At 42.3% G+C, this 10,777-nt stretch overlaps 1 protein-coding gene across 1 annotated transcript in view; it reads left to right on the forward strand.

The window, feature by feature from the left end:
• GPATCH2L (G-patch domain containing 2 like) overlaps window positions 1–6,646 on the forward strand; it is a 49,476-nt gene extending 42,830 nt beyond the window's left edge. The window contains exon 12 of the mRNA XM_054027053.1: window positions 2,443–6,646. The gene's annotated coding sequence lies outside the window, so the exon portion shown is untranslated. The remainder of the gene's footprint in view (window positions 1–2,442) is intronic.
• Window positions 6,647–10,777: the final 4,131 nt, after the last annotated feature.

Genomic DNA, 10,777 nt, shown 5'->3' on the forward strand with positions numbered 1-10,777 from the left:
CCACACTGGGGATTATACCAGTATAACTATTTTAGTAAAAATCCACACCACTAATTGATGCAGGTATACTGATAAACCTTTCAGTTGTAGACCAGGCCTTAGTGAAGCAGGAACTTGAAAGATCATAGTCTGTGTGACCCTGAAGGGAGCAGGAACACTGTCATGGCTCAGGGGGAATCGACAGCCCAGAGCCAAGTCCCAGTGTTACACTAAAGTGTTAGTGTAGACAAAGCCTTTATTGGCAAAACATTTGTCGGTCGGAGGGAGACACCCTGACCTACACAAATTTCACCGACAAAAGCACTGGTGTGCACAGCGCTATGTCAGCGGGAAATGCTTTCCCGCCAACATAGTTACCTCTGCTCATTGGAGGTGGTTTAATCGAGCCAGTGGGAGAGCTCTCTCACATTGGCATAGAGCAGCTACGTTGGAGGCTTTACAGCAGCACAGCTGCAGTGGTGCAGCTGTGCCGCTGTAAGGTCCATAATGTAGACACAGCCTTAGAAAGAGTTAGACTGGAGGCATCTGGAAAGATGTGGGAGGTCCAAAAGCTCAGTCTGGGCGCACATGTTCAGAAGGCTGAAAGAGCAATTTGAGCTGTAGAAACAGAGCTATACTGAACTAAGGTAGAATGTGAAGGAGACAGGGCATTATAATGAAATCTGTCTGAGGATCTTCTTGGACCTGTTCCATGGTCTCACACCAATCTCACCATATGGCTTTACGCTTCAGTCCCCCACTTCAGATCTCTTTCCTTTCTCTTTGAACACTTGGAGTTTCTTTATTTATTTCCAAAAGTTTCATTTAATCATAATGACAAAGGTGGAATGATGGATGTGAGGTGGAAGAGAATTCCACAGCTGGGAGGAGCATATGGTTAAAACATCTTCAAAGCTAAAGGTCCTGGAACAGTAGACGCTACAAAACCGGCACTGGCTGGTCTCACAGCTTGGTAATTGTGAGAGAACAAGGAAGCCTCTTATTTAAAAGGGGCAAGACCTGTGGAAGAAGTGTCATCTTGCAACCAGTCTCTTATTGATATAGGTATTTGATGCCTCCTATCACCATTGTATCTGAGCAGCTCAACTACCGTGCCATTTATCACTGTGAAAACCTTTTTGGAGGAGAGAGATGTTCTGAATGTTTAGTAACTATGAGGAGGAGAGAATTTTGGTTGCTTCCTGGAGGTCTATGGTCCACAAGCCCAGCTCTGCAGTGGTCCTGTCCTGCCAATTGTGATGCAGTGTACTGTCAGCTGTGATGCACAGAGCAGAATTACAGATGTTTTTTCAGGAAGATGGAACAGAAGCTTAAAAAGGGAGAGTGAAACACAGGAAAAGGGAATCAGATATTACATGGAAACTAAAAGCTAAGTTAAGGACTGCCAAAAGAATGTGAAAAAAGCTAAAGTAACAATGGTTAGTAGAGGTCAAAGGGGAACATAGATGATACTTTCTGTAGGACAGAACGGAAAGCATTGTAGTGTCATATAGACAGAAAAGATAATATAGAGGCTGACTTGGAACCCTTGCAGGACCTATGTAGTTACATTTCCTGCCCTTAACCTCAGTCCAACATGCTAACAGTACCAAGATGGCTAGTGAAAGGTCTACAAGTGCAACACATTGACCTTCTGAGACAGCTGTATCTTCATGACAACATTAGGAAAGATGCCCAGGTATTGTTCAGGTATTTATTGGTAAATGTACCACCTAGCTCAAAGGCTCAGCAGTGGAGCATATGAAACCTTTATCTCTTAAGTCACTGATTTTGAATTCACCCAGTAGTGACTAAAAAAGATTGCCAGCTTGCAGATCTCCAGTAGATTTTAAGAAGATTGTTCACAGTGTTATGTTCTTAGAGGACAGATGTATACCACACAATTATTATTAATCACCAACAACGTGCTTGGCTCTGTCTAAGACAGGAAATACAGACAGCCACTGCCTAGGCTAGCTTACCATTTAAAGAGAAATACTGACTATGAAAACAAAAAATACTGTTGCCATTGGACCTGATTAATAATTGTGTTGGTAGCATCAGGGGACACAAAGGCCTGAATGAGCTGTGGAAGTGATTGTGTGGTGAACTGGGAATAGCAATGCTGACTCACCTTTGCCCGGTGCTTTGAGAGCTATGTATGAAAAGTGCTATAGATAAGTTGTGTCTTTAGATTTTCCCTAGATGTAACTGTATTTTCCAGGTTGAATTTACTTTTACTCCTGTATTTTCTACCTCTTCTTGTTGATAATTCTTTCGCCTTGCTGCTATTCACAATTTCCCAGTTAGATTTAATGTAATGTGCTGTCTCCTCCCATTTCCAGAACATTAATGAAGAAGTTAAATAAGACTGGACCTTGCACTCAAGCCATGTGGCTCTCTACTGAACTTCTTGCCCTATCTCACCATGTTGTCATTTATTATTAATTATTTTTATTACAGTAGCCGTTATGCGCCCTAGTCCTAGATCAAGACTCCATTGTGCTGGGCCCTATTCAAACACAGAACAAAGACTGTTCCTGCCCCAAATGGCTTAGTCATTGCTCTCTTGGCCTTTCATCTAATTTGAGTCCGTGGTGTGCTCAGAATGATTGTCAGTTCCATGAGAACAAGTAAGATTTTTTTTTTTTTGTGATGCTGTATAAAGTGAAGTCTGGCTCTATCGCACTATGTTCCCTTGTGAAGGTGATCACTCACTTCATGAGCCTCCTAGGGGGCTGGTGAGGACAAAACAGGCTGTCTTTTTTCCTTGTGCCCCCTGTTAACAGTTGTTCCCGCACAGCAGTAGTCTGCCTTTCAGTGACAGCCCTCTGGCCAAGTCATGAATTGTGTCCACCCCTTTCAGGGTACACAGATTCCAACAAAGGATAGCTTTAGTGTCAGGCAAAGAGGTTCCAGGCCACACTGGGCCAAGGTCCCAGAGTCATGACCCTCTGGGTTATAGAGTCTTCCTAGTCCATATTCCTCTGTACCCAGTGTAGCTTTTTGCCTTCAGCCATATCTGGGGGTTGGTAGGGGAACCCTGGCCTACCCTCTCCACCAGGTCCTAATCCAAGGCCATGTGGTAGGCAGCAAGGTCCTGCACCCTAATGGACTGTGCTGCTGCTCCCCTGCATTGCTTCCTACCAGTCTCTCACAGAAGGGCAAAGCAAAGACATGTAAGCAAAATAAATCAAAAGATAAATCCCAGACCTTGCAGCTATCCAAAGTCCCTTTTCCCTCAGCAGATCAGGTAGGTTCTTAATAGTCAGGGGTCCCAGGCAGCTGGCCCTTCCATAGTACTCCCTCTGAGAAGCTAAGAGCATCGGCCTGCTCACCTCCAATGACTGACTACGATTGAGTTGCTCTGCTCCCCTTTTAAACTCCTCCAGTGCCTGCATGCATTGCAAGTGGGGCAGCCTAGGCCCAAAGTAGCTCTTTAACCCATTCTTTTCCAGTGCAGGATTTGTACACCCCATCACATTCCTTCATCTGCTAATTCAGTAATTCTATTTTATTATATGTGTTTTACTGTAGTTTCTGGAGGCCTCAGGAAGGATCAAGGCTCAGTTTTGCTAGGTGCTGTACCAAATGCAGACTAAAAGAACAGCTTCTGCCTTGGAGTGTTTACAATTTAATAAAGGGTGAAGAAGGTATGAAGACGGAGGTGAGGAAAAGAAACGAAAGAGGCATTGTGGTTGGTGTCACTGAATGATCGATTATTACAATTGAATGATTGTAGCATGTGCAGAGATGCATATTACCAGCGCCTTGAACAAAGATGACACTGAGGCAGTTGTCTGCTGTGCTCCCAGCCACAGGGGATCATGCCATCATGGACATCACTGACCCATGTACACAGTGGGTATGGGATGAAAAAGGAAATTGCCACAGGGGCAGCTAGAGATTTGGTTGGTTGCCACTAGTTTCATCTTTTGTCCCTTGGTCTCTCTCCTCCCCTCCCGCCCCCCGAAAAAGTAGGTACAGTATAACCTGAGAGTTAGGAACACCAGAGTTATGAACTGACCAGTCAACCACACACCTCATTTGAAACCAAAAATATACAATCAGGCAGCAGCAGAGACCAAAAAACCAAAACCACAAATACAGTACAGTACTGTGTTAAATGTAAACTACTAAAAAATAAAGAGAAACCAGCATTTTTCTTCTGCATAGTAAAGTTTCAAAGCTGTATTAAGTCAATGTTCAGTTGTAAACTTTTGAAAGAACAACCATAATGTTTTGTTCAGTTATGACCATTTCAGAGTTATAATGACCTCCATTCCTGAGGTGTTCGTAACTCTGAGGTTCTATTGTATTTAAAAGAAGAAAATAAAAAAGGTAGGTGCTTCAAAATCATAAAGGAATGATATGAACTGGAAAGGGCCTGGCATTCATTACTGAGCTATAGACAAAGCATGTTACAGGGGGACCGTCAAATGCGCAGTGTGAACACCACCTGCCCCCAGTGTCTGTTCTTGTATCTTTAATTTTGTCCCCTTTTTTGCCACAGCTTAGTTGTTTGGTTTGGGAGGTGTGTTGTCTTTGTATCATATAATAATAATAATTAATAATGGAGATATCCCATCTCCTAGAACTGGAAGGGACCTTGAAAGGTCATCAAGTCCAGCCCCCTGCCTTCACTAGCAGGACCAAGTACTGATTTTGCCCCAAATTCCCAAGTGGCCCCCTCAAGGATTGAACTCACAACCCTGGGTTTAGCAGGCCAATGCTCAAACCACTGAGCTATCCCTCCCCCCCCCATGTTTTTTACATAGAACATCTATGTAAAAAAACAACCCTCCCTCCCAAAAAAAAATGCCTTCTAGTGAGTGACTTAGAGCTCAATCTGTTTTGCTTAGCACTGAGGTTGAGAAGTGACTTCATTATGGTGTAGAAGTTCTTTCATGGGGAGAAAAGGCTGAGTACTAACAGTCTCTCTCTGACCTAGCAGAGAAAGGCATTACAAGAACCAATGGCTGGAAGCTCAAGTCAGACAAATTCCAGTTATAAACTAGGCACAAATTTTTAACAGTCATGGTCATTAACCAATGGAACAACCTACTCTGGAAGTGGTGGATTCTCAATCTCTTGATGTCTTCGTATCTAGACTGGATGTCTTTCTGGAAGGTATGCTTTAGTCATACCTATGTTACTGGGTTCAACACGGGTAAATGGGTGAAATTCTATGGTCTGCTTCATAGTGGAGGTCAGATTAGATGGTCAAATAGTTTTTTGGCTCTGAAATGTATGAAGCAGGTTGGCTTTTGTCTTCCTATCTTTCCACTCTATTGTTGTGTGAGAAGAGAGATGCAATGAAAGGTGTGTAGCATTACAGTTCTGAGCAGTATAATCTGGGCAAAAAATCCAGAAGATCTGTGAAATGACTGAAGATATTGTGTTGCCAAAGGGCTGCAAGCATGGAATCAGCAGTTGGTGAGACAAGGAGAAAGGCAAGAATTTTGCTTATGCAATTAAACGTACATCTATGTAACCTCACAGGACTGGAGACAGTGTAGCAATGTGTTGTTGATGTGCAATTTCGAGGCACCCAACTATCTCCTGGTTAAAGATTCCTTAACAGTTAGGATGCCCACCTATTCCTGCTACACACAAGCGAAGCAGGAATCCTCCTGGTTCTATGCAGAATCTCAGTGTTGAGTCAACTTCAGGAGCTCTATCTCAGCTCTTTAGCTCAGTTGTGTATTCTGTGTGAATTATCCCCTAGAATAAAGCAAGTAGGGAACTGGTGGGTTCGCTATCGCCTTGGCAGGACATCTGATGAAATAAAGTACTTATAACTTCTGTGCATTTTATCGCCTATAATCAGGAATTGATTCCACTTCTCCTGGTGTGACATAAGAAAAGATGCCTCCCTGCAGAAGTGCTCCACTGGTGGCCCCTGGTTTGATATGGAAATGGAATGGGCAGGTGTCTTCCTATGGAAGAGCTCTGCTGCACCCAGCTTCTGACAGGAGATGATGTGGCTGGAGAGAGTGTTGTTCCCACTGGTATCATGGTCTCTAATAACGAGAGGGCAATGACCAGCTTTAAAATGTACCAAACTGCATCTCCTGGCATGTTTCAAAATAAATATAAAATTCCTGCACTGATAGGGCAGTGCCCCATGCCAGCAATGAAATCACGGATCCTGGAAATGGCACTGACATCTAGTCCTAGCAGCTGTCTTTGTTGTCCGGAATGATGTATTCTAGTCCTTGGTACTGGAAGTTCTGCTATTAATACCCTGAGCTGAGGCCTTGTGCACTGAGTTGGCCCCTGGGCAGAGCTGAAATCTAAGAATTCCCACTCTCTCACCTTCGGCTGCACCAGAGACTAAGCCAAGAGCAGGAAAAGCTAGAAGAAACCTGATCATTCATCTGTCATGGGCAGCCTATCCAAAGAGAGTCCTGGGATGGCTTTCCCCCAGAAACCTGTATGGGGCACTATGTACATATCACAAGTGTTTTGTGTGGTCATGGACTTTCCCTATTAACAGGGCTTGGACTCCAGACTGTTAGGACTTTTTGTTTGTTTGGTAAGGTTGTAAACAAGGAAAACTCATGAGTGTGTCCCTGGGTCTAAAAACATGCTGTGTACTCTCTGAGCCAATCTCTCAGAGAATCTTTGTTCAGATTGTAGAAACTGGAAATAAAAGCAATATTCAAAAAAAAAAGAGTTTTATGTGATGTAAAGCAAACAGACCTGCAATGGAATGAGGAGGTTCACTGACTTCTGAATGAGCTGATGCAATCATGCCTCAATGACATACATATTTCTTTTCCTATTCACTTTCTTCTATATAGGTCCAAGTAATAATAATGTACAACTCAACTGAGAAGTCTGCAGGGGAGATTATTCTTTCACCATTCAAGTCACAGCTTCTTGACTCCAAGCGAAGGGGTTTGCTGGGCCCACCCCACTTTACCATGCCCATACCATTGCTTCTTGTTTTGCAGTGGCCTTGTTGTTTGCTGGCTTGCCATGACTTCATTTCCCTGTTCTTGTTATGCACCCAATTTGTAATTTGAAACATTAAATCTAAGTTGCTCTCAAGTACCTGTTCACCTGAATCACCATGTTAAATCTGGCCCAAGTCAACAGGAGCCATGTTTGAAAGGATCTGGTGGTGTCAGGTCAGTGTTTAGTGGACATGTGTTTATTTCATCAAAACTAGCATCACCGTGAGCACTGATTAATCTCGTCTTCAGCAATTTCAGTAGGGAGCTCAAGGTTCAAATTGGCCTGGAGATTGAATTCCTCTCTCACACATGATGTTGGTCTCTAAAAGTCGAGGTTGAGGCCATCTGTGAGGAGAGCCATGTAGGAAATTCCCCTGTGCATCAGCTGCTGTAGGTATAAATTATAGGACTTCGGCTATCACATCAATCTGGCACTTTTCATTAGCACAGAAATCATGAAGCACTTAAAAAAAATACTTTGGATAATATTTGATGTGTTCTTTCTGAAACTGAATCGTTTCAAAAGGCTCTTGATAGAAACAAAAATATCTGCAAACTGCACATCTTGTAAACAGGATGAGCCTGCCTCAGACTGATATTTTCTGGAAAGTTTCAGCAAAAATGGTTGAGCCATTTCTTACAATTATTTCAGTGAGATGCTTTAGCACTTCTATGGTTTGGAGCAGGCACTTGAAATTTAGCAGGAAGATTACCTTAGGGTCAGGCAAATACCCTTTTCTGTTCATGTAAAAATTAACACATTTGGCTTCTGAAAAAAATTGCTGCATGCACATGTTTAGGAGAGATTTGTTAGAGACTGGCAGCTAAATTATCTGAAGATTTCATCTGGTTTGAAACATACTCTACAGCAGCGGCTCTCAACCTTTCCAGACTTCTGTACTACTTTCAGGAGTCTGATTTGTCTTGCGTACCCCAAGTGTCACCTCACTTAAAAACTACTTGCTTACAAAATCAGACATAAAAATACAGAAGTGTCACAGTACACTATTGCTGAAAGATTGCTGACTCTCATTTTTACCATATAATTATAAAATAAATCAATTGGAATATAAATATTGTACTGACATTGTGTATAGTACATAGAGCAGTATAAACATGTCATTGTATGAAATTTGAGTTTGTACTGACTTCGCTAGTGCTTTTTATGTAACCTGTTGTAAAACTAAGCAAATATCTAGATGAGTTGATGTACCCCCTAGAAGACCTCTGCATACCTGCAGGGGTACATGTACCCCTGGTTGAGAACCTCTGCTGTAGAGCAGAAGGGCTGGGACTGAGCGGATCTTTCCCTTCAATTACTCCTAGCTGGCAAGTGTCACTGTGGTGCCAGACACCAGACCTGAGGAGAGTGTGAAAATGGCTTGACTCTAATGCAGATGAGTAGGGAGCAGAGGGGGAATGGGGCAGGCTGGGGGGTATGGGGCAGAGGGGTCTATAATTGCTAGGGAACACTTGCCTTCAGAACCTGGAGTAGAATCTAGAACTCCCCGTGAGCTCTACATTTCTATGATTCTTGAATTCCAACATGACTCTGCTGTCTAGCAACCTATGGCAAAGTGTGCCTCTCCTCTCCCTGTAGCAGCTGTTCCTCACAGAGGATAACCATTGACTCAAATGGTAGATTGAAAGGTTTCCAACATTGCAGATAACCCACACAGAGGTCAGTATGGTTCCACATGAAGGGATTTCTGTCTTTTCAGTTTCCTTTTTAAAAACACTTTAAAAGAGTGTTAAGGCTACAAACTCCAAACACTGAAAGTTGGGAAATAGCACATTAATGTTGCCCATGTTGCTTTAATTTAGTCCCTTTGTGTGTGCATTATGATACAGCTTTTAATTTAATCAATTTTTTTTTCTATAGGACACCTTCATTCAGAACAGAGGGTGGATGGTGCTCACTGAATGACCAGCTATTCAATATTTCTTGTCACCCTCATTAATCAGTGTCCAGTCCTATACTATCCAAATCTTACTCTGAATAAAGTATTATTTATTTCCTATGGCACTCATCATTAGAGTATCTGAGTGCTTCATAAACATTAATGAATTTATCTTCACAAAATCCCTGTGAGTTAAGGTGCTATTGTTATCTTCATTTTACAGATGAGGCACAAAAAGATTAAAGCCAAAATTGTTAAATGTCTACTCATTTTGGGGGCCCAACTTGAGACACATAGGGCCTGATTTTTTTCAGAGTGTTTAGCATTTTTATAACCCTTTATATGGTCAAAGCACAGCTCCCTTTGCCTTCAGTTGCAGCTGTGAGTGTTCAGCACTTCTGCAAATCGGACCCCAGCATCTCAAGTTGGGTACCAAGAAAATGAGGAACATCCAGTGGCCACCTATCAAAATTTTGGTTTAAGTGACTTGCCCAGCATCAGATAGGAACTCTGTGGCACAGGCAGAGATAGAATCCAATCTCCAGGTGAGCACTCAAGTGCCTTAACCATAAGACCAACCTTTTTCGTCCTGCAGTCCCCTGCCTCATTCACTACACACTTTCCAACTTGTGCAAGAAATGAGACGGATTCTACAGACCATAGCCTCCTTCACTACCCAACTCTGGTTCATCTCAGCCGTGGTCCATTCCATGCACTGAATAAGGAAGGAGTTTTGTGGCAAAATAGTATGTGAACTTACTTAAAGCTTGTATCACAATACACGCACAAGAGGCATGAATTAAGGTTGCCAGTTTTACAGTTTAACTGTAGGTCTGGCATTTCCTAACTTTTGAGTGCTTGTCCTTGCAACTATAACATTCTTTTAACATAAGGTTTTGTGGTTGATTGGGTTGTGTTGTGTGTTTTTGTATGTATGTATGCATGCATTTCTACATGTTGGGATTTCTTTACAGGAAATTTTGGCTTCCTAAAAAGGTGCATACTCCTTGGAAATAACTACATTATCCCTGAATTTCTGAAGAATTGAAAGCTGAGGAGCAGGCCAAATCACAATGGCCGAAAGAATCTGTTGTTTAAACAGGTTGGCTGCTACTGAACCAGGAGAGGAGAAGTAGGTGAGTTTAAGACCGCTCCCGAGAGTGGAGATACATATTTAAAAAAAAACTATTTTTTTAAAGCCACACACCAGAGGCAGTGCCAGATTAATGCATTCTCCTGGTCCGTTCCATTGCTTGTTGTCATCCCCTGACTCTCTTCCTTCGCAGAGCAAGCTGTAAAACAATGACTGTGATTTAATCTGTTTTTTGTACAGTTCAGAAAAACTCAGTTGATATTTAACAAATAAAAGACTGCTAAATTTGGTGCCTGTAGGCAAACAGGTGAAACAAGAATCTGCATGAATATTTTGGGGACAGTGTCTGAGGGACCAGAGCAACCAGGAAACCATAGCAAAATACGTGACTGAGGCACATCAAAAAGAAGTAGAAAAATGTTATGAAAAATCATCTAAGTGTCTTGTTAGCTTCCCATTCACTGTTCTATTTCCCTGCTCCCCCTTTGCTCCTCAGCACTGGGCCTATCCTAAGAACTGATAAACAGTCTCCAGAAATTTTACATGAGTCATGTCAGACACAGGTGTGAAGGATCATTTTACAGAGCAACTTAAAATTTCAGATGAAAACTGACAGTTCAATTCAGAGATGAAATATCAAAATATTTAGACTTTTACATCTATCATCTGGATGTAGAGCAGATGTCCAGTGTGCCCCAGCTGTGCTCTATAGCACATTGGGTCTGATTCTCTCCTGCCTCATTGTGTCATCATTTATACCTGTGCTGAGCAGGTATAAGATACCACCCTTCTGATTGGGTAGCATTTTGCACTCACTCAGCACAGGTGCAAATGATGGTACA

The sequence above is a fragment of the Malaclemys terrapin genome, chromosome 4, assembly GCF_027887155.1.
Source record: "Malaclemys terrapin pileata isolate rMalTer1 chromosome 4, rMalTer1.hap1, whole genome shotgun sequence".
Classification (NCBI taxonomy): Eukaryota; Metazoa; Chordata; order Testudines; family Emydidae; genus Malaclemys; species Malaclemys terrapin.